Source organism: Phyllostomus discolor, chromosome 6 (genome assembly GCF_004126475.2).
Source record: "Phyllostomus discolor isolate MPI-MPIP mPhyDis1 chromosome 6, mPhyDis1.pri.v3, whole genome shotgun sequence".
In the NCBI taxonomy this organism is placed as follows: Eukaryota; Metazoa; Chordata; class Mammalia; order Chiroptera; family Phyllostomidae; genus Phyllostomus; species Phyllostomus discolor.
In genome coordinates, this window is record NC_040908.2 from 51,836,988 (window position 1) to 51,861,731 (window position 24,744).

At 42.0% G+C, this 24,744-nt stretch overlaps 1 pseudogene; it reads left to right on the forward strand.

Annotated features, from left to right (window-relative positions):
• The first annotated feature begins 4,535 nt into the window (after window positions 1-4,535).
• On the forward strand, window positions 4,536-9,324 carry LOC114498518 (annotated as a pseudogene).
• The last annotated feature ends 15,420 nt before the right edge of the window (window positions 9,325-24,744 follow it).

Sequence of the window (24,744 nt, forward strand, 5' to 3'; positions counted from 1 at the left end):
ATGTGGGGATTTGGGGCCAAAGTTTTTTGATGATAAACACTATGTTTGCTTGTTTTATGACCATAAGCATTTGTTGAAAGTTGTTTTTGCTGTTGTTGTCAAAACAGTTAAAAAGGGTTATTTAAGAGAAAAATCAACAAAATGAATCCTTTTGAAGAAATACGAGAGAGGGGCCCTGGTGAGTGTGGCTCAGTTGGTTGGAGTATCACCCTATAACCAAAAGGTCATGGGTTCAATTCTCAGTCAAGACACATACCTGGGTTTAGGCTTTGGTCTCTGGTCTGGGCACATATGATCCTCAGTTGGGGTATGTATGGGAGGCAACTTCTCGATGTTTCTCTCTCACATCAATGATTCTCTCTCTCCCTTCTTTTCTCTCTAAAAGCAATTAAAAATGTCCTTGGGTGAGGATATAAAAAATAAAATAAAATAAAGAACTAAATCCTCTGGAGACAACGCTGTCTTAAAAAAAAGAAAAGAAAAGAAATATGAAGGAGGGAAGCCAATCCTTAGTGACAGCATATGACACAGTTAAATGGACTTTAAGAACACACAAGCAAGTCCAGATAGTAGAAAAATACCCAAAACTATATAAATGGCAACTCATGCTCTGATGTATGATTTTTTGGGGGAAGCTGATTGTCATGACATATAGGATAGAAAATAACCCAACTCTGGAATCTCAGAGAAACTAATGACCACAGACTACAAAGAGATCAATTGGAGAGAGGAAAATTGATTTGCTCTGGTGAAGAAAGGGTATGTGAAAGAGTAAGTTATCAAGCAGTTCCTGTAGTTGTTTTTTATTCTGCAGCAACATCAATTTTTATATCTATATAGCAATTTCACCAATCTCATACAAACATGCCAGTGTGTATCTCTTATCTTAAAAAAATAGCAAATTCCTCTTTCAGTCAGTCTTTATCATTATTTGTACGTTCTGTTTCTTTGAAGCACTTGTTACCTGCAATGTTCTTATGTATGTGTTTGTTTCTTATTTGCCCCCCTACTCTAGGAAATTAGCTCCATGAGGGCAGGGTCTTGTCTTTCTTGTTCCCTGCTATTTTGTCAGGGTCCTAGCATAGTATTTGACAAATAGCTGGGGCTCAATAATGTCTCTTGATTGAATGCAATAAATGGAGTGACATGAAGATACTTTTATAATTACCAAGGTAAAAATAATTTTTTTCAAATGTAACTATAGGTTCTCAGGACCGAGACAGTGGGCTGAACTGTGACACTAGGAATAATATGAAAAGCCAGTCCATAAGCTACTTGGTTATAGACCAAGGATGGCAAACATCATCGCATACATGTTGCCGCTTCCCCATTCTGATTTCAAAACAGGCATCACTCACCTATCTCAGCTCTTTTTCCTATAGAATGTTTACTGCCATTTCTGATATTGAATCCATATTATAAGTGGAAAGATGAAATTTTGCATAGAATGGTAGGTTTGGGAAAAGACCTTATCAATTTAGAAGGTCAAGGTCCTTCCATAAATAATGCTTCCTGACCATCAACTCTAGAGTATGAATAAGGAAAAAAAGAATAGTTGCATAACTTGACTTTTTTTTCTTCCAAATGACACCACAGTTTGATTACTCCACATGCACTGATCAGGAGCATCAGTTGGAGAGCTAAGCATTTAGCCAAGGACAGATACCAAAACCCAACCAAGAAAAGAACCAAAAGCACTGGGTAGAAGTAAGCCCCACTGGCTATGATTGGCAGCTGTAATTCCCCTTCTCAGAAAGCTGCTGGCTCTAGGGAAGTACTTAAGAGAACACTGAGAATTAAAGGAAAGAGCAGGGGACATTAAGAAAAGGGCAACTCTTATCTACTTTCTGAATATTTTTATTTGGGGAAGGATGCAAAGTGGGTGAAGACAGCAGCTGGGATGTTGCCTTCCATTAATACGTGGGTGGATCCAACACTTGAATTGAGAGCTGGGGCTTTCTACAACAAGCAAGAAGAGTCAACAAGCATTTATAAATTCTACAATGGCTTGCATGCAATAAATGTCATGGTTCTGTCTCTTCGCCCCACCACACACCCAGAATACTGTTCTATATTATGCAACTGGCACATGCTCCCAGAATGTGAGATCTCTGTTCATGACAAGTGGGGGACCAGTTTGGCTAACTTCTACTTAACTTAAGTGATAGGAAGGAATGTTGCAGAAATCTTGTCAAGATAGTTAACATGTCAAGCAAGCAAACAAACAAGCAAGACCATACAGAGTAGAAGCAAGCTTTCCATTTGCTTAGACTCCCTGCTCTTGTCCCTGCTCCTGACGTTACGATATAGTGATGGGGCCCTGAGACGACCTGCTGAGAGAGGCTAGGCAAAGGGTGTGGTTACACCTCGCTTAGACACTGCGTTCTCTCTCCAGTGGGTCTTTCTGTGGGTGAATCATCTGAGGCAGGACCACATGAGACCAACAAGTTGGTTTTTATGCCTCTTCTGCACAAAGAGGATGCAAAGTAGAAATAGGGTAAGGTAGCATCAGGGACCTGTTTGCTCAGGGGAATCTTTGTGGGAAATAAATCATTCCTTGGATGTGATTCGTGGATTGAATAGGAATAACACCTTCCAGGTAAGCTTCTTGCCTGCATCATTTCCCCATTTGTCCATCTTTGTCTGCTGGACCTTCTTCTCCCCTTCTCATTCCTCTGTCACTTTAGGACTTCAGGTACCTTTGTTCTTCAAGAAGCCATCCCCTGTTGCCAGGCCCCCTCTATCCATCCATTACATCATCTTTTTCCACACCCAGACTTCTGGGCCACAATGTGTATACTGATCACCTCTTCTTAACATCCAGGTTTCCAGACACTGTACAAAACAATTCATAGAATCACTGCCTTTAGTCCTCCCAACAATCTAACAATACCTCCAGGATCTAGCTACCATTTACCTCATGATAGGAACCCAGACACTTTAAGTAACTTTCTCACAATCCAAACTAGTAAATGATAAGAGCTGGGATTTAGACCTAGGAGTGTCTGCTCTTGACCTCTATTTTAGTGTTTTCCAAAATGTGTAAGTTAGGAGAAAAGTATTCCATGAGATTAAATAAGAAGACTGTAAAGACATTTGAAAATTTTATGCTTCTAAAACAAACATTATACTTGGTCTTGTTACTATGAAAAAAATCTGTCTGTAAACATGGTGTCACATCTTGCACTGCTAGTGTTTACCAAGAGGGGTACTGTTGGCCTATAGTCAGGGTCTGTACAGTGTAGAGTGTTTAGTATCCCTGGTCTCTGACTGCTAAATGCCAGTAGGGTCCTTAGTCAATGTGCAACCAAGAGTGCCTCTGTGTCCATATGTCCCTGGGTGATATGGATGTTACTGCTTCAGGTGAGAATAACTAAGCCTAGACTATAATTACCATGAAGTCAAGGTCTGTGTCTTTTTTACTCGTCACTGCATCCACAGCATCTGGCTCTGAGTAGGCCTTCAGTAAATATCAGGAAGTCACTTACTCCACAAATGTGTGATGGTAAGCAGATGGAAGCATTTAACAATCATACTGGATATTATCGAATCTGATCTCATGGGCATCTGGTCTGTACAATCTCAACATGCCTGTGATGTTATTCAATGCTTAGTGTATACTAGATACCTGAATCAAATATTGATCAATTGAATCATCCAAGTACTTTAACCCAAGCATAAGATTCTCTATCTTATGCTTTCTTGTTGCTGTACCCTCTATATAACTGAAATTATAACTGTGTTTTACACACAATTGTCTATTGACAGCTACCATCCAGCAAAAAGAATCCAGTCTCTCTCCTTCTCTAATGCTTTGATTCCCTTTTATGAACATTTCTGAGACCCTTAATGTCTTTTTGCTCCTGTCTTTATTCCTCACAGTGGTACTTCCCCTACTGGTATCCTCAGACTGTCCTTCTCATGTTGACCTCTTCTTTTCAGACAGTTCTTCTCAAATTCAAAGATACAATATGAATAGAAAAATATGTATGGACCAGTGGTGGACACTATTATGCTTACATGTCTCCAGTGGTTTATTTTTAATTCTCAGTGAAGTCACCATCAGGGTTCCGTGTCAGCTAGCTCCTAGCTGGAGTTTCCTCTGGTCATTTCTTTGTCTGCTTCCCAATAATTGTTCTGTTTGATCTTTTCATTTTCTCACCTTCTCACTGGCTTCAGTGTCTCTGGTAGATACAGGAATAGGCATTATGGAAAAAGAGGTGGGGATGGGTCCATGCTGGCCCTAGAGATACCTGGTAGGGAGGAGCTTTGGAAAGCTGACCGAGGCAGAGATGCTGTAGCAGGGCATCAGTTTTCTAGGCAAACAAGAGTGGCAGCCCTACTGGGACAAAGTCCAGGCTGGCTATGGGCCGAAAGGGAGCCTGAGAGCAGATGAGGCACAGTGATAAAGGAGCTGAGATGGAGGGACTTGGAAACACAGGCATAGAGCAGGCCGTAGAGGCTGCCCTAGGTAGCAAGTCTTGTCGACACAACTGGAGTAACCTGGGAAGGCTTTCGGAAGGAGTTGGGACTGGATGTGGGGTTTGAAGAAGGGTAGAGTTTGTAGAGTTGAAAAGGAGTGTGAGAAGTTGTTATATTTCCTGTGAGGTGAGAATGCACATCACTCAGTGTTTTGCACCTAAACTGGGCTTTTCCATGTCCTGATTGGCTGAAATCACCTGAGGACTAAGAGTCCAGCCATCAGGCCGTGGTGCTGGCTCCCAGGGGCAGCTGAGGTAAACTCTCCCTCTGGAAAGTCCTCTTGTGCAGCAGGTCCTTGCTAACATTGTTTCTTTAGCATCACTTTGTTTGTTATAACGTTGATGAAGTACTGTAGGAATGTAACTCCTGTTTATATCAATTATAAACAATGGTAAAATTGGTTTTGTTATACGGCGTTTTGGGTTTTGTTATATGTCGTTTTACTTAAAGTTGCAGAACTGCAACATTAAATGAAGACTTACTGTACCTGATTTACACTTTACAGGGTGCACAGTTGTTTGTACTTCTTCTGAACAAATGAATCAAGTCCAGTTCAGCAAGGGAAATAACTTCAAGGATGTCTTTAACAAGAGAAACAAGGTTTCTGTTTAAATACAGTTAAAAACATGTGTGCATACAGTACTTACTATATGAAATTTAAGCAAATTGTACTTTGAATGGCTGTTAAAATGAGAGGGGGGCTCTGTCCAGTATGGCTCAGTTGGCTGCAGCATCATCCCACAGACTGAAAGGTCACGGGTCTGATTCCCAGTCAGGGCACATACCCAGGTTGTGGGTTCAATCCTCGGTTGGTGTGTGTCTGAGAAGGCAACCAACCCATGCTTCTCTCTCACTTCAGTGTCTCTCTCTCTGTCTCCCGCTTCCTCTCTCTCTAAAAGCAACGAAAAAATGCCCTTGGGCATGGATAGAAAAGCAACCGGGAGGGAGGGGTCTGTCGGCCCAAGACCACACAAGCTCTTCCCCATGAGAAGCCTGAGATTGGCAGTCACAAACTCAAAAATTTATTGGAAATCTGTAAATAACGAACCAAGACAATTGTGATGCAATAGGAAAGGGCGGAAACTATGCCTACCTGGAGAGCACACACCTCATTCAAAGAGGACGGTTGCTATTTCCCTCCCTGCTTTGTGTGCCTATAAGAATGAGACTCCACTGTGACCAGACTTCCTAATTTTTCAAGAGAAGCCAGAAACGCTATTTTTTTTGTAATAAACTTCTCAATCTAAGGAATATTATATGGGTGCCTTCTGCTGTGGACCTCCAGATTCCAGTCTCTGCCTTAGAGACCATCTACTTTTGGAGGTCATCTATACCTGTTCTCACTAGTCCCAGCAGGAAGAGTAGACATTTGTAGGAAAAAAGCCCAGCCCCCTAGTATGACATGAAAGACCCTCACCTACTTCTTCAGACTTATCTCCCCCTGTGCTCACCTCCTGCTTTCCAGTTTAGCCTTGCTGAGCTAATTGTAGCTTGTCTAATGTTCAAGGACCAGAGGCAACTTTAGCCTTAATCTAAACCCTTAGGAAAATGTAATGTCAGTGTAAGCCTGAGCTGAGACTGTGTAGAAATTCTGAAATACATCCACAACTTTTTTTCTACATTCCTCCCATCAGGTGGTGGGCTTGAAAACTAGTTGGGCTTCTGTGACAAGGGAATAGGTGGGAATGGTGCTACATGACTTCCCAGGTTAGGTCATGAAAGGTGATGCAGCACCCACTTGGCTTTCACCAGGTGAAATTTAGGTGTTTAGGTGAAAGAGGAGAAAAGAGCCATCACATGAGTTACCTTGAACTTGAAAAGCTTTTGATGTCTGGGTTGAGGGGCCTGCTAAGAAGTTCACTGACTCCTGCAACATTTTGACACTGGCTTATTGATTATGTCATTTTGTTACCTGCAGTAGGAACAGGCTGTGTCCTAGGTATGAGGTCTGGAACTTGAAACACATTTTCCCTCATAAAAACAATGTTACAATTCAGTGGTTTTCAAATTAAAAATAAGGCAAACAAACAAAAAAGTCATGACACTCTTTTCAAATGAGATTGCTCCTTGAAGCTCACTTCCTTCTCTGCCTTCTAGACCCCCTAACCCTCCCCCCATCATTAGCAGATCCCAAGTGTGCATGCTGGGGGGACATCTGAAAGCTCAGATTTGAAGCCACAGCCACAAATGAGTGTTGGGCCCTAGCACAACCTAGGAAACCAGTAAGGACCTGAAGTAAAGGCCTAAAGCCACTGTAAGCTACCTGAAGCTTGTTGGGAACATAGCCAGAGGCAGCAAATGACATCTCTAGAAGAGGGAATACTGAAATGAATTTCTATTCACTGAGTGCTCACTTTAGGTACATTCTTTTAATTTTTGCAACAGCTGTGACATGGGGAAAATGACAAAAATCTACCTCGAAGAGTGTTTGTAATAGACATAATGTATGTGATATGCCTGTGGCAACGTGGCCTATAATAAATGTTTGTTGATTGTAATGTTTCTTGTCTTGTCCTCAGTCTGCCGAGAAGTCCCACCAGTCTAGGAGGGTTTGTGCTCCTGGGGTCAGGGCCTCCAGCCTCATGACAGGTGGTAAGGGTTCACATTTATCAGGAAGGTTCCTCTTGTGGGGTTGAACATGCTAACATGAAGTTGAAACTTTTGGGACCAAATCCTGGTGTTTCCAATGACTAGTGTGTGCATCAGTTTCCTCATCTGTTGAAAGAAGGAATGATAATGATGATGATGACTCGGGTACCCATTTCCTCAGGCTGGTGAAGGCTTGGATGAATCGATGCACGTGAGACTAGAGCACCCTGGAACTGCTCACAAATGTTAGCTGTTAGTGTCATGCTTTCCCCTCTTGCTCTTTCCGTACCTAATGACAGCAGCATCAAACACTCCAACAAGAGTGTCCCTCACCCCTTTCTTTCTTTTTCTTAGCATTTAGATTTTTTTGCGTCCCAAATCTGCTGAGTTGGAAAACCTGGGATGGAGATCAGCAATCTGTATTTGAACAAATCTGCCAGAGGGTTCTAGGGCATACTCCAGTTTGAGGCACTCTCAGAGATCAAATGTCTAGAATCACTTGTTTAAGTAACTCTTGCTGTCTATGCTCTCAGAAGCTCTGTGTTTATGTATGTGAAATAGATGCCACAAATCATGACCCCTGGAAGAATTTTCTGCTTGCTACACTAAGACACCATACTAAAAACAGCATTGTTTTAAATGTCTCTGGACCACTTTTACAAAGAACTTTGGATCATATATTTAATTACCTTTTAAATTCTAAAGTGGAAAATACTTTCATATAGTTGACACCAATCATATGTAGTTTGTGTTAGGTAGACTGATTCTGTGCTACTATGGAGTACTCATTCATTTAAGTAATCACACTTCAGCTCTTTGAAGGATTGATTTATCGCCTACCAGTTTGTATTAGTCTTTTATGTATAAGGAAAGAACAGATCTGCTTTTATTTTCAGATCTTATTTTAAAAACAAACAAACATTTTCCATGATATTTAGAAGTTTGTACATGTGAAGAATTTGAATGAGTTTGGAGAAATTTTCTTTAGCACTTAAAAATGTCTGGAATCCCCTTGACCTTCTCTTACATTGATGCCAAGATAAAGGAAGACTGTCCAGGATTTTCCTGCTTTCACTGAGTTCTAGATTCCAGGTATGAAGAAATTACAGCCCACATCCTAGAGGGTTACCAGGGTAGAGGACTGGTCCCAATGATGCCATTTTAGGAAAATGACAGAAGGCCTGGAAGAAGAGAGCTGAATAAAAGTCACTTGGATGCTCAGAGGGAGAAGAACATAATTTGTTTGAATACTGGCTGAGTTTGGCTTCAGTCCCTGACAAGTTCTAGACTAGATTAATAATTAATAATAATAATAATAATACACCTGGTAGAGGAGCTACGGGCCCCAGAGGCATTCTTGAAGTACTGGGTGCACCAGCACGTTTCCTGGTTCTAGCGCTAGTTTGACTGCCACAATAGCATTTCATCATCCAAGGGCCAGCTCTACCAACTAGAATATGCTTTTAAGGCTATTAACCAGGGTGGCCTTACATCTGTAGCTGTCAGGGGGAAAAAATGTGCAGTAACTGCCACACGGAAGAAAGTACCAGACAAGTTACTGGATTCCAGCGCCGTGACTCACTCACTTATTCAAGGTAACTGAAAACATGGGCTGTGTGGCAGCAGGAACGACAGCCGACACAGACCCCAGGTACAGAGGGTGCGCTCATTGGAAATACGAGTATGGCTATGAGATTCCTGTGGACACACTGTGTGAAAATAATTGCTGATATTTCTCAGGTCTATAGGCAGAATGAGGCTGAAATGAGGCCTCTTGGTAGCTGTATGATTTTAATTGGTGCAGATGAAGGACGAGGCCCTCAGGTACACGGGTGTGTTCCTGCAAGTTTCTACTGTGGGTTTAAAGCCACTGCAGCAGGAGTTGAACAACCCAAGTCAACCAGTTTTCTTGGGGGAAAAAAAGTGAAGGAGAAATTTGATTGGACATTTGGACAGTGGAAATTGTGGTTACCTGCCTGTCCACTGTTCTATCAACTAATTTCAAACCTTCAGAAATAGAAGTTGGAGTAGTTATACTTGAAAATCTTAAGTTCAGGATTCTTACAGAAGCAGAGATGGATGCTTACCTGTTGCTCTGGCAGAGAGAGACTAAATATGTAGTTAGTTCATCAAGTCCGTGACACCACTTGCCCGTGTGTTTGGTAAAAACAGACTGACATTATGGGGGCCCCTGGATTGAAAAAGGAACCTCTCCCACTCCTCCTGCTGCTGAAGAGGTTATGATTCTGGATAAATAAACAGTGCTTTTGGGGGGAAAATAATAACAGTAAAGTTTGGGAGACTTTTGGGAAAGCAGCAGTCATTGGAGTTTAGCCTGAGATACTTAAAAACAAAATATGTCAGCCTGACCTTTTTCTTTTCTTAATGTTATTTTTGAGTCATCTGTTAAGGAAACACGAAAGACACAAAGTCTGGAGCATAATAGGGACTCAACCCATATTTGTTGACTGAACAAACAGAGACTTTTGTAAGGTTTTTGATAAGGTCTTTAATGAGCTGGCTGATACAGGGGTAGTACGATGCAGGCTGGATGCAAGGACAATTAGCAGGTTGGAGTAGCCCGGAAAACGGTGTGCACACCAGCCCGGAGGCAGAGTCCTGAGGCTGGGCCAGCACCCCCAGTGACCTCTCCATGACGTGGACCCGACCTGGAGAACAGGCTCCCACAACCAGCTGGGGAGGGCAACGCATATGCTGGGGGGTGGAATCCAGATCAACAGACTTTACGTAGCAACTTTTAACCTCTTTGTTCCTCCTTAAATATAAGCAATGCCTGTTTATTGCAGGCAATTTGAGAAACAGAAAAGGTTAAGGAAGAAAAGAAAAAGAATTCATGAGTTCCTTTCACCCAAATATAACCACTGCTAACATTTTAACATATTTTTAGAGTGTTTGGTTAATGTATACACTTTCACATTCAGAAGAGTTAATTTTATATTTCTCTTCACTTTAACTAAAGTCCTTTGAAGTGTATTTGTAATGACTGTATAACATTCTGTCACATCTGGGTTGGCTCCGCACATGTCTGTTTGCTGAGCCAAAACCAGTAATAGCAAATACGGTAGGAAATATTAACATGGTATTTTACCAAGGCCCAGGTGCTGTTTTAAGCACTTCACATCTATGAACTTTTTAATCCTCAAAATAACTTTATGAGGTACAATTATTCTTATTTTACAGATGAAAAACGGACACATAGAGAGTTTAAATAACTTGCTCCAAATCACCCACGTATTAAGTTGTGGGAGAAGGAGTTTTTCTCTCTTCTAAAGTCAGTTTTGGTAGTTTACACATATTACATGGTATTGGAATAATGAAATAGCCATCTGGGAAAAAATTGGGTTGAGTTTCATATCACACTGTACCTTACTATCAATTCCAGATGAATCAAAGACTTAAATGTAAAAGATGATATATATATTTTTAAAGATTTTATTCATTTTATTTTTAGATAGAGAGGAAGAGATGGAGAAAGAAAGGGAGAGAAACACCAATGTGTGGTGCCTCTCATGTGCCCCCTACTGGGGACCTGGCCTGCAACCCAGGCATGTGCCTTGACTGGGAATCGAGCCCACAACCCTTTGGTTCGCAGGCCAATGCTCAGTCCACTAAACCACACCAGCCAGGGCTAAAAGATGGAATCTTAAATATGCAAAAACAGTGGTTCTCAATGCTGGCTAGCCTTTAGAATCTCCTGGGGAATTTATTTAGGAATTATCTATTTAAGTCAGAACCTCTGTTTGCAATGGAGGCACTGGTATTTTATATAAGCCCCTGTCCCCAGTGATTAGAATGCAGACAGTGCTGAGAAATACTGATCAAAAGAAAAAATATGTAGAATTAAAAAAAATTTAGTAAAAGAGAAAGCTATTCTATATATATTACATAAAACTAAAAAAGTGTAAAGAAAAAGCTGACACATTCAGAAGTGGGGAGCTGCGGTGTCACGGAGTTCTAGTTTGGGAGGGTGTGAGTTCTGGAGCGACGTGGTAGTGACGGTCGCACAGCAGTGTGGACCCCCTGATGCACTGAACTGCACGCTTAACAATGGTTAGCATGGTAAGTTTCCTGTCATATCTATTTTTCCACAATAAAAACCATTACGAAGGCAATCATGGCACAATCAAAATGCAAGCAACAGATTGGAAAACATAAGCAACCTATCATGAAAAGAACTTGTATATAAAGAGCTTCCACAAATCAATAAGAAAAAGAGCAATTCCATGTAAAAATGGGTAAAAGATATAAAAAGACAGTTTATAGAAAATAAAATACAAAAGGTTCTTAAACATATGAAAAAAGACCATCCTCACTAATTATAAGAGAAAATAAAATTAAAACCATACTGAAAAATCATTTTCACTTAGACCGAGCAGGGTAAAAATAGTTGGCTAACAACATGTTGATAAGGGCCTTAGGAAAGAGTTACTCTTTTTTATTGCTGGTGTCAATAGGATATGCTATATATTGGTAATTTTCTATGGTGAGCAACATCAATTAAAGTTCTCAATGTACACACAATTTGATCTTATAATTCCACACCTAGAAATTTATTTTACACAAATATTTATATACAAATGACGTGTATAAGGTAGGTAGTTTTGAAATAGTATGAGATAGATCCAAACATCTGTCATTTGGCAATAGAAGAATTGTCAAATAAATTTTGATATGTCTATTATACTTTGGAGTACGCTAGAGGATGTTACAAAATAAAGCAGGTCAATATATGCTATATGGAATGATCATCACTATGTGAAAACCACAAGTGTAAAACAGAGAAAGGATATCAAATAGCTAGAATTCTATGCATGTAAGAAAATGGTAGGAAAAGTAGCTTCTGGGAAGAGGACTGGGATATGAAAATCACCTTTTTCACTGTGTGCTATCTTAACACTGTTTTTTAAAGAAAACGTGAATCTTCAACCTCTTCAAAATAATTCCTTCTTTTTCTTTAAATAAAGCTTCACTGGTGTGGAAAAGAACACTGTAAAATGGAATCTGGTGGAAAGATGGTCAAGGGTTTGTTTTGTCTGCCTTTGTTTTCAAACAGCTGGGGGAAGACTCCGGTGTGTTTGTGTGATGCAGGGATAACATCAGAAGGAAGGAAAAGCCGGATGAAGTCAGTTATTTGCAGAGTGAAATCAGGATCATGAGGGAAGCCTTAGCTTCGGGCAGGAGCGGACACATCTCCTTTTGAGATAAGGGGAGATTGGTCCCTAGAAAGACAAAACAGGGGCAAGAGGGCCCAAAGAGCTCAGAAGAGATGAACATCCTGGTAGGCAGGCAAAAACTAGACAGGTAGGTATGTATTTCTTGAACCCAGCAGTGGTCGTGTGGACTCTGCTGGTTCATTGGCTCCTGGGTAGTTGAATATCATGTCCACTTTTGCCGCAGCTTCCCTTTACTTCAGCTGCAGCCGCCATCCAGAGCCTTTCCAGGTCTATCTGGGTCTGCTAGCAGGCTGGGGTCGACATCTGCACCAGATCTTCAGAAAGGCCTTTGGGTTGGAGGTGAGTCCCGAGGTGAGCACTGGAAGGAGTTGTACCACGGTTTCAAAGCCTCTGTCAGGTCGGTCCTTCACCTCTGAAAGGTGAAGTTCTAACTGCCCTGGAGCCTGCCTTGGCTAGGGCTTGACTAGGGTGGTGCTTTGTCCAGAGGGAATGAGAAACTGAAGCTCCAGCCTCGTGACCCCTATTTTCCGCAGAAATTATGAGATAAGTTATCTGCTGCTAGGGAGGGAGAAGGTGGTTGGGCCCGTGGATCCGGGAAGGGGTGGGGTGGGAAAGGACAGTGGTTAAAATGGAAAGGAGCTCTTGTGTGAAAGTAAAGCAAGCACTGGGGAGGCTCAGAAGGTAAGAGTTGGAAGCTTTGAGGGCCCATGACCTTCAGTGATGACACTCCGTGTGGCTGAATTTCTTTAGCAGTTTTCAGTCCCCAAGGACACTGAGTAGACAGTAAAGAAGGGAAAGACGCCCTGGCTGGTGTAGCTCAGTGGATTGAGCACGGACTTCAAACCAAAGTGTCGCAGGTTCGATTCCCAGTCAGGGCATATGCCTGGGTTGCAGGCCATGACCCCCAGCAACCACACATTGATGTTTCTCTCTCTCTCTTTCTCTCTCCCTTCCCTCTCTACTAATAAATAAATAAAATAAAATAAAATAAAATAAAATAAAATAAAATGAAGGGAAAGACCTGGGAGATTGGGGGTTCAGAGGGAATGAGGTCTGAGGCCCTGTGGGGAGAGGGGAAGTGGTTCTGTCCTGTGGCTGCCTCTTTGTCTCCCCACTGGATCTGACCCCTTTCACCTCCAGGGCCGGAAGCCTCATCCCATCCCAGGCCCACTTCTGACCATCCCCAGGCAGGAGATGGTGCCTGATCAGGAGACACACCTTGGAATGTTTCCTGAATTACTCAACAACTCTGCCAAAAACAAAAGCCACACAAACAAAACGAATAAACCCAAAGACTTTATCACTTGATTAAAGCTGTAAGGAGTCTTTTATCCCAAACGGCATTATCCAGCTTATTTTCCTAACTTCTTAACCAGACTTGGTTGCTATTTCCAAATATGAAAACCGCCTTTTAAAATAAATTAACTGCATCAATTCTCAAAGAACTGAGCCCCTCAGGGCTAGTGGCTATGCAGTAATGCAGTGCTATTGGCAGAGTACCATGGGACTTCCAAGGAACTAGGTTGCATTTAGTGCCTTTCCTAAGAAACATATTCAGGGATAACCATCTGCTCACAGCAATAAAATGTTCCCTTAACTATGTGAAAACCACTTTCAAAGGAAGAAGATGTTGAAGATCTATGTTTTTAAATATGCTCCAGGCTATGATTATGATGGCAAATAACTTGCAGGACTCCAAGTGTCCCCTCTCCTTTCCTAAAAACTGTTTCATCACTGCTGCTTGAAATTCCACTCCTGGTGATCCACTGCTGCATACCTCTCCCAAAGTGGGTGCGCTTTGGGGGTGGGGCTGTGGGAGGAGGGTTCTGTAGAGGGAGGGGAACATGCCCCTGGGCAGACTTACACTGTGTTACTGACTCTTTAGTACTAGTGACTTGCAGCTCAGAGAGGCCAGCAGACACTTGGTATGTGAGGAGTGCAGAGGGGAGGCTCTTAGAAGCGATTTGGAGATCAATGACTGTCCTCCATAATAGCAGAGGGCCTACCCTTCTTCCCCTCCAGACTCTGCTGCACACCCTGTTCTGGTTTTGTCTCACCTCCATGAGCAAAAGAGCTTATTGTAGAGCCTCTGAGAGTCTCCCATTTGTTCAGCTATTCATCCAAGAGTATTTAAGCACCTGCCAGCTCCTGTGGTAGAAGGCATGTAAAGGTGCCCAAGTTCTGGATCTCTCCCTGGATGGCCTGCAGACATGTGCCCTCAGCTCCAGCTGGCTCACAGTCCCGCATATGTATTTGGATCTTGTTATCTAAGTACCAGGATTAACAACCCACTCCTGAACCCTGAGCCAGTGAGAGACAGCAATGTCCTCTGAGGACCCGGGAAAGTGCACATGCTATGTAGCACGTAGCTGCTAGGGCAGGGATGACGGCGTTGCTATGGAAACGGCCCAGGCAGCCTTTCCAGTCACAACCTCTAGGTGTCTTTCTTTGTGCCATTAGTTCCAAGGGGAAACATGCATTGCTGTCTCTCTTTTTTCTCTTCTCTGAGAGCTGCTGACAAACGGGGTGGGGAGAGGTCGAGTAGAGCCTGGGGAGGAAAACAGCTGGTGGAGGGTGGGGCTCCTAGGCAACTGATGGGACAGTCGCTCACATGCCAGCTCAGCCTCTGCCACTGTGTCTGAAAAAGCCCCTCAGAGCTAGCTGATCACATTAGGCTACAGCCACCGTCCATCCTCTTCCTGTCCCCTCAAGCTGCATGGCATTTAGAAGCAAGGCCAGAAAAAGGATTACTGTAATTATGGCTTGCTCAGTTTCTCAGAAGCCAGGAGCAAGGGTCTAGAGACTTTGAGGCTGCACACCATGGTTGAGAGAGCATTGGGATTGGAGTCAGGAAGCCTGGGTTCTGGCCTGAATCCTGGCACTGTGTGATCTTAGGCAAGTCATTTTCATCTTCCTGGCTCAGTTTGCTCATACAGAAGACAAGAGGACTGGAATACAGCAATGATTCCAGAGTGCTGCATTGGAATCATCTGAGAATCTTTATTAAAAATGCAGATTTCTAGGCCCAACTCTAGGGAGTCCTATTAAATATGTTGGGGTGGTCCCTGGAAATCTGTGTTAAGCTGCATATAAATTTAACTTGGAGAGTCTGTTGATTTACTTGAAGTATTAGAGACGGTCACGCCAGGACTATGAATCACTGATTTCGAGGTAAATGTCAAGTACACTCAGATAATTGCTGAGAATACACTAAGAGTATGTTATCTGATGAATCCCAGGCCTAATGGCAGTAATGTCATTATGTAATGTCTTCTAGTACAAGAAAAAATGACCATCACTGAAACCCTCTTAGGCAAGCATGACTTCAAGGGTGTGCTTTGGCATCAGGGCTGGACAGGCACTCATCCAGGCTCTGCCAGATGACTGTGACCTACCAACCGCCACACCAGTGCCTAAAACAATACTTTCTCCCTTCACTTTGATCACTCCATTTGAAGGAAGAAACTTTTCTTCCTTCACTCTAGTAAGTCCATTTGAAGGGTCTTTCCAGACTCTTCAAATTTTTATTGATTTACTCAACAAACATGATTGCATGCATCTATGCAGCCAGACCCTGTGCTGGGCACTGGGAGACAGTGAAGAATAGGGTTATAGGCCAATGATAATATAATGTCATGAGTGCAGTGAAGGTGTCCTAGGAGTACCTAGGATGGGTTCCAACCCAGGGTGGCCCCAAATATCTTCTTGTCCTTCTCCTGCCTCTAAGTATGGGCATTCCCCGAGTCTCAGTTTTACATGGACATAACATGCCATTTATTGGCAGGAAGATGGAGCAGAATGAAGTTGGCTATGACCAGCAAACTGGATGGATTGAAGAAAAGAAGGTGGCCCTGGGAAGAAGAATCTAACAGTTGGTGATGAGAAGTTTGGACTGGAGGTCAACTGGCATCAAGAAGGTCCAAAGAGCTCAGAAGAGATGAATATCCTGGTAGTCAGGTGAGAACTAGACAGGTAGGTATGCATTTCCTGCAGCAGCAGTGGTCATGTGGGCTCAGCCTCGGGGTTATGGGGGAATGACAATGGTGGTGCCTTGTCCAGAGGAACTCAGAGACCGAACATGACATCCAGGCATGGACACAGACATGGGGCATGATGGGGGTCAAGGGAAGGTCAGTGAGAGGTTCCCTGAGGAGATGATATTTGAGCTGAGATCTGAAGGATAAATAAGAAATTACCTGGACAGGAGAGGAGGAAATTATTCCAAGAAGGGGAACTAAAATGCAAAACCCCTGTAGAGAGGAAGTTATTGATGCCTGCTTCTTGGATAAAATCAATGGGCTGTCCTATGGCGAATGAATAAGAGCTCAGGAACCTCACATAATTGGGAGAAGGGCTAGGCCCTGGGAGACATCAGGAAGCCTGAAAAGGGGGTGGAATTTGGGGAGGAAGTTTCTCCCTAAGCAGAGAGAACATTCACGATCATTGTGCAGTTGATCTGAGGGTTCTGAGGTGGCCAGTTTGAAGGGCCCCTCCCCATCCCTTAGGGCGCAAGGGAAGGAAATAGGAGGTACTTGGATGTAGTTAGATATTTTACTTCCACAAAGGTAAGAATCTCATTATAGATTGTTATTTTTGCTTTAAACAGTCAATTATATTTTAATAATGTAAGAAAAGAAAAAAGATTTAAAAGTATTTTTCCATATATTTAGCATTTTTGGTGATCTTCATTCTTTCCAGCTGATCTGAATTTTCATATGGTATAATTTCCCTATTGCCTGAAGAACTTCCTTGAACATTTCTCCTATGTGGATTTACTGATGATAAATTTAGTTTTTATTCACCTGAAATATCTTGATTCCACCTTCAGTTTCGAAGGATATTGTCACAGGATATAGAATTCTAGTTTGACCATGTTATTCTTTCAGCACTTTATAGATACCATTCTATTGTCTTCCAGCCTCTATCTTTTCTGGAAAGGAAGAAGTCATCATTCTTAATATTGATTCTCTCTGTATGTAATATTTTCTTCCTTTTTGAAGCTTTTAAGATTTTTTTCTTTGTGGTTTTCAGAAATTTAACCGATAGTTTTCTTTGCATTTATCATGCTTAAGGTTTGTTGAGCTTCCTGGGTCTGTAAATTGATATTTTTAATAAAACTTGGAAAAAATTTTGTTCGTATTTCTTCAAACATTCTTTCTGCTCAATTCTCTCTCTCTCATATGTTTCTGGAATTTCAGTTGCCCATGCGTTAGATACCTCGCTGTCTCACAAATCATTGAAGTTTTCTTTTTTAATGTTTCTTTAAATGTGTGCATTAGTTCAGATAATTTTTTAAAAAATATTTATTTTTAGACAGAGGGAAAGGGAAGAAGAGAAGCATCAATGTGTAGTTGCCCCTTGCACACTCCATAGTGGGGACCTGGCCTGCAACCCAGGCATGTGCCCTGACTGGGAATTGAACCGGCAACCTTTTGGTTCACGGGTCAGTGCTCAATCCACTGAGCCACACTAGCCAGTGCAGTTCAGATAATTTTTATTGAGTGATTGTTAAGTTCACCAACCTTTCCCTCTACAATGTCTAATCTACTCTTAATGTTATCCAATGAATTTTTAAAATAATTTCGGATGTTAGAATTTTCAGTTTTATAATCCCCATTTAGCTTTTTAAAATATCATTTTCATTTCTCTCCTTAAACTTCTCATTCTTTCATCTACCATATTCACTCAGAGGTGCTTTAACATATTTATCATTGTTATTTCAGAATCCTGTCTTTTAATTCCAACTTATAGGTTGTTAATATGTCTGGGTTCATTGACTGTTTTCTCTTGACTGTGGGTCACAATTTCCTGCTTCTTCATAAGTCTGATAATTTTTCGTAACTGGGTTGGCCAAAAATTTCATTGAGTTTTTTTCTGTGTGCTGCCCCTTGTAGTACTTAGTAATCTTTAACTTCATTTGAAACAATTTTTTAGATTGTATTGTGACAGATGTCATATCAGCATTCATTTTAAAAATATCAAAATTGGTGAATTTTAAATGCATGACCCATGGATATGAATAATGGTGGGGGGATTGACTGAGGGAGTGGGGGGCAATAGATTTGTAGGAGAAAAGGGGGAACAATTAGGACAACTGTATTAGCATAATCAATAAAATATAATAAAAAATTAAAAATGCAAAAAAGAAAAATTTTAAAAAATGGTGAATTTTTGTGCAGCCATTTTAATTTTGAAGTTGGAAGAAGATATGCAACATTTTTGGCATATTATGCTTTATTACTTCATGAAAAGTAAAAATGCAACTGAAATGCAAAAATAAACACATTTGTGCAGTGTGTGAAGGTGCTGTGACAGATCGAATGTGTCAAAAGTCGTTTACGAAGTTTCTTGGTACTATTGATGTTTTGGCCAAATAATTCTTGCTGTGGGGCCATCTCATGCACTGGAAGATGTTTAGCAGCACCCGTGGCCTCTACCCACTAGAAACCAATAGAGGGAGAGAGCCGACATACTCAAAATATCCAAGTCAAAAAAGTTATTGGTGAAAATGAAAAATGTGCCTTTTATTTTACAGAAAAAAGTTAGCAGGACTTTTTGGCCAACCAATATATTCAGTATTGGACGTTACATTGCAGAGGTGCTGGGTTTAGGTGTCTTACTCCAAAGAGGGTTGAATTTTGTTCTGGATAGTAGTTAAATTACTGGTGGATCACTCAGTTATTACAGAGGCTTCATTTGGTTCTGTAATGGCAGGGCTATTTTTCCCTTAATCCTAGGGGTTAACCCTTAGTCTTGGGATATATTTCTTACCCCTAAGATATGCCACTTATGGAATTTCACTGGAAAACTAAGGGCCTCTTTTAGTTTGAAGTTCAAACTTGATTTAAAACTCAGTCTCCTCAGTGTCAGTCTGCTCTTATAATATCTGCATAGACTTTAGCCTCTCAGTTATTGCTTTCTGCTGGGTTTCTTGGATTCTTTCCCTGAACATGTACAGTTCAAAGTCATACAAGGATCTGAGGGGGGTTTGCACATAGATTTTGGGGTCCCTACTCTGTGACTCTCTTTTTCTGGGATTTACCCCTTCAATGTTCAGCTGCTTTCCTGAACCCTGACCTCTGACTCCTGAGCCCAGTAAGAGGATCCATTCCCAGGCACCACAGCACCCAATGCTTAGGGGGTAGAGGGGGTAAATACGGATCTAATCTAGTATGTTTTCCTTCTTTTAAAGATCAAATCCTCTACAGTTTCTGCCTGCTCATTAATGTTTTCCAGTGCCTTAACATTTTTAAAAACATATTTTGGCTAGGGTTTAAAATGATCAACAGGAGGATTAACCCAATATCCTAATATATCGCTGGGATAGGAATGGATGGAAGGTGAATTCATTCTTTGCATCTGACTTAAAAGGCTGTGAATCCAAAGTAGAAGTGATAAGAATGACTCTAAATGACTCATTTGAACTCAAATGAGCCAAATACGGCCCTTTCATAGGGCCCCAAATCAGAACTGTGATGATGGAGACCAGCTAGGAGACTGAGGTCTTTATGTAGGCATGTGTTGAAGTCTCATTTTGGAGGGGTAACTTCGGGTCTGACTGAATAAGGAGGACAAGAAAGAGAGAAGAGACAGAGAGGACTCCTCCATTTTAATCTCGTATGGTAAAACAATAGCACAGGTCTTGATAAAGGTGAGACAATTGAGAAGAGTTGTTACAGGTAGAGGTGATGACAATATCTGTGAATAGTTCATCTGGAGGAGACAGTGTTGGGGTCAGTTAGGGTAGAGGTAGTGGTCTCTCTGAGGGAGAAGGTGTGGAGAGAGACAAGTGGAGACCCAGGGGCTGGTTCTTGACAAATACCGGCATTTAGAGGATGGGAGGAGAGAGTAGAACCTTCAACAGATCTAGAGAAGGGAAAGGAGAGGTGAAAGGGGATCTCCAGGAGAACCTGTTAAGAAGGGGAGTTTAAGAATAAGGGGGCCTGAAAGCTCAGGAGCCCAAGTTGGGAGGAGGCAAGGAAAGACCATCAGAGGTAAGCAGGTGGTCAGTCATGACTTGGTGAGGGTGATTTCTGGAGAGTGGTGAGAACAGAAGTCATCACAGGAAGTTAAAGAGGAAGTAAACTTAATTATTTAAAAAAATGTTCTTATCCCTCATCCTCCATTCTTCCAATTCCAGGTCATGCCCTTAGTTGCCTCTGGCCTTCCCAGAGACCAGTGGTTTCACTTGTTGCTAAGCGGCTTTTACTGGACAGTTTCAGCCCTCTGGGGATTAACCCCCCAGAAGAGGACTGGGCTCTGAGGGGAGAGGGATGAGCACACTACAGGAGCAGCCTGGCCTTCCCTTGTTTGGAAGGTAAATACATTCCACCTCAGAATTTTAATGTGGGTTTTGTAAACATCTAGCTAAGATGACAGATAACACCTAATTGCCTGTCTGTCTTCCTCTAAGCATTTTGAACAGGATTCTGCAGGATCCAGATTGGCTGAAGATAAAGCAGAAGGAAGAATTTGTTTCTTCAGCACCATCTTTTCCTCTTATACTCTCAGCAGTAGCTTTTGGAGCTAGTCTCAGATGGGGTCAGACTGGACCTCATGTGGACACAGCAGGCTCTGGCCATTGATTACAATGCCCCAAACTGACAGGCTAAGACATGGATTAACTGAGTGTGGAGAGAAGGGTGGATAAACGTAGGGAGGAGGTGAGGCTGCTCTCCGAGGTCCAGTGTGATGATTGAAGAGACCATTAAACAAGATGGAGAATATAGGAGTAATACTGCATTTGGGAAAGGAGGTCATGACCTCAGTTCTGCACTCTTTGGTGAACGGGTAATTTGAGATAGAACCATTCTTTTATTTTGACGTCTGTAAACATTTTTTAATGTGGTATAGGTAACTAGTAATAATAGTAATAAGATTTTTAAAAAGTCTCTTCATAAAAGTCCTTAGTAATGAGCGTGGGCCTCGAACCAAAGGGTTGCTAGTTCCATTTCCAGTCAGGGCACAGGCCTGGGTTTCTGGCCAGGTCCCTGGTGGGGGGTTAGGGGAGTGGGGGGGTGGGGAATTTGAGAGGCAACCATACATTGATGTTTCTTTCCCTCTCTCCTTTCCTTTCCTTCTGTCTTAAAATAAATTAAAAAAATCTTTAAAAAATTGAAAGGCAATTCTAATTTTTAAAAATGTCCTCAGTAAATATTTTAAAAAATCCTTCTTAAAGAAATTCTAGTCTTTTTTCAGATAAAGGAAAGGATCACCTAACTTAATTCTAGTATAATGACAACTTCCATTTTCTAGGACCAATAGGGGTCCTACCCCAATCCCTCTACTCCCTCCAAGCCAAGCACAAGAACGAACACAGAACTTAGGGTGGGTCTGAGAAGATCCTGGGTGCCTCAGAAAGGCAGTTAAAGGGCCCTCTTGGGGAGCTGTGGAAGGCGGCTGAGGCATGGAGGGGTGGGGCAGGTTGGTGTTGCTGCATGGGTAACTAAGCAGTGGGGAGCTTGCGGAAATAACCTCAATGTTTGGCACAACAGGATACACTTAATAAATAATAGTTATTATTACCACTTGCACACTATTATTTTTCAAAGCACTCTGTATACTGAAAATCCCAGACAATATAAATTTTAGTAGATATGAGAATGCAAGTGAGGCCAGGGTAGCAGGGACCGTATCCATGGTGGCAGGGACAGTGGGGATACACTTACCACCATATCTACAAGGCCCAGCTACCTAGCCAGCACATAGCATGTGCTCAATAAATATTTATTGACTAAATAGATGAGTAAGTAAAATCAAATCTGTAGAGATATAGGAAAATGGGCTGGTTAAAAACACACACTCCAAACCAGATGTTGGGGTTCATATCTGATATTAAATAGCTGGGGGACACTGTGCCACTACCCAGATATTCTGTACCTTGGTTTCTGCACCTAAAAAGGAGGGTGATAGTAAGAGTGATTCCCTCAAAGGACTGTTGGGAGGTTTAGATGAGCTAATATCTGTGATGTGTCCAGAACAGTCTCTGGCACACGGTGAGAGCTATATAGCGGTTTGCTATTGTTACTGTGTCTTTGAGAAGCATTTGTACTTTTAAAATAGACTCTAAATGCAAACAAAGCATTTATGACTGGGTACATGCCAAAGAATAAATCATCAATGACTGAATTCCAGTATCTTTCAAAATACACCAAGAAGGCAATCGATGTCACCCACGTCTCAGGTCAGCTGCTATTGTGCTGGGGCTAAGGGAAGATTTAAGAAAATTGCATGAGCAGGGAGGGTGGTTCTTGGTCCCAATCAGCAAAGCAAAAATGCTACCTTCTAGTTGCTAAAAAAAGAAACACTTGGGAGAGGGCCACATCTTAGGAGAGTGGGAGGGAGCAGGTGGTGCAAAGCGATGCTGAGTCCATCCACCTCTAACAGCCCACACCTTCCTGTGGGTCTGAGAGTTGAGAAATTTTCACAGCACTGGATGGAAACTTGCAGAATTAGAAATGCTTCTTCTCCAAGTTGGGATCTAGGAATGAGGACATTTTCATTTAATGAGATCATAATCATATACATCCAATAACAGAAGTTAAGATGAGAGAGGTGTTCTTCACTATCAATCCTACTTGTAATAAAATGTTATGTTACTTGTATTGGTCTGGGTTCATTCAGGGAAGTTGAATCACTCTGAGTATTGTGGAATAAGGAGTTTAGTGGAATTATACCTTGCACAATTGTGGGAGCATCTGGGAGAGCATAGGTCTAAGAAGGGGATTCACAGGATCACAGAAGGGTCACTAGCCAGCATTACTGCTGGTAATTGAGCTGAAACTTGCAAGGAAATGGCAGGGATGGGCACATCTTTGAAGCAGCTGGAGTTACCCTGCACAGGGGAGTGGTGTAGAAGTCTGTGGAAGGTGGAGGGTTTAGTGTGGCTAGTGCCTCTGTAGGTTTGAAGCAACGTACCTGGTATTGGGGCCTGGGATCACTACCAGTTCACAGAGCTGGCAATTGGGAAAGAGCAAGAAGAGGAGCTAGTCGTGAGGAGAACCTGCCTGTACCTCTGCAAGTTTCTCACCTCCTCTGACATATGGAGGCCTGTGGAGCCCAATGGCTGCTGCCTCTGCCCCACATCTCATTCAACTTCCCCTCTGAGGCCCACAATCACACAGTCAAGAGGATTTTGTGAGGCATAGTTCCCAGCATAGAGGGTTTGATGATAGAAGAGTTGAGCACATTTATAATGATGTAATACAATTCATAGTCTTTCTGTTTATATCTTTATTAATTCTCATTTGGCCTCATTTCAAAAAGGATTTCTGAAGCAACCTGGAGAAGCATTTGCAATTGAGTACATTTTTTAAAAGAAAATATTTTATTTGCTTATTTTTAGAGAGAGGTGAAGGAAGGGAGAAAAAGAGGGAAAGAGACATCAATCAGTTGCCTCTCACAGTTTGCAGAATGATGCCCAGTGCATTGAGCCACATCAGTTAGGACTTGAGTGGATTTGTTAAAGGAAATGATGGTGGCAAAGAGAAAAATGTAGGGCAATAAAATAATTCCTGGGTAGTGTCAGTGTTCAAGAAATTCATCTAAGAGCCAGTTCATTTGAAGACAGGGCTATAGATTTGGCTTAAAGCACCTCTGGAGCCCAATCAAATATTTTGTGATAAGGATTGTCACAAAGGATTGGCACAGATTATCTTGGTCTAGAGAACTAAGAGAAATATCTCCTGGGATTCTCAAAAATATCCCTGCAGTAGTGCCTTGGAACTGCCCAATGAAAGCTGTCCTACAGGGGGTTAAAGCAAAGCAGACCTAGCATGAGCCCCATCCAGACTCTCTCTTGGCAGAAAAGGGGCAGGAGACAATTTCTAAACATTATCTCTGGATGAATGGATGATCTGCATATCTTTCAAGGCAGGGTTGACAAACTTTTTCTCTCAAGGGCCAGCGAGTAAATGTTTTGGACGTTAGGGCCATGAGGTCTCTGTTACAACTACTCAGTGCAGTCGTTGTAGGGTAAAGGCAGCCACAGAACATCTGTAAACCAGTGAGTGTGGCTGGGGTCCAACAAAACTTTATTAAGGGACACTAAAATTGGAATATTTTTAACAACTTTTCTATGTCACAAAATGTTATTAGTCTTTTTAAAGAAGATTTTATTTATTTTTAGAGAGAGGGGAAGAGAGGGAGAAAAACATCAGAAACATCTACTGATTGCCTCTCGCATGCCCCCAAACTGGGACCAAACCCACAGCCCAGGCATGTGCCCTGACCAGGAATTGAACCAATGACCTTTCACTTTGCCGGACGATGCCCAACCCACTGAGCCACACCAGTCAGGGCTATGAGTCTGTGTTTCTCCAGCCATTTAAAGGTGTAAACACTGCTCTTAGCTTGTGGACTGTAGCCACACAATAAAAGGCAGCAGGCTGGGTTTGGCCCACATGCCATGGTTTGCTGACCTTTGCTTCAAAGGATCTTCTACAAACAGTGATTTTTATAACTGATGAAGAAAGTGGGA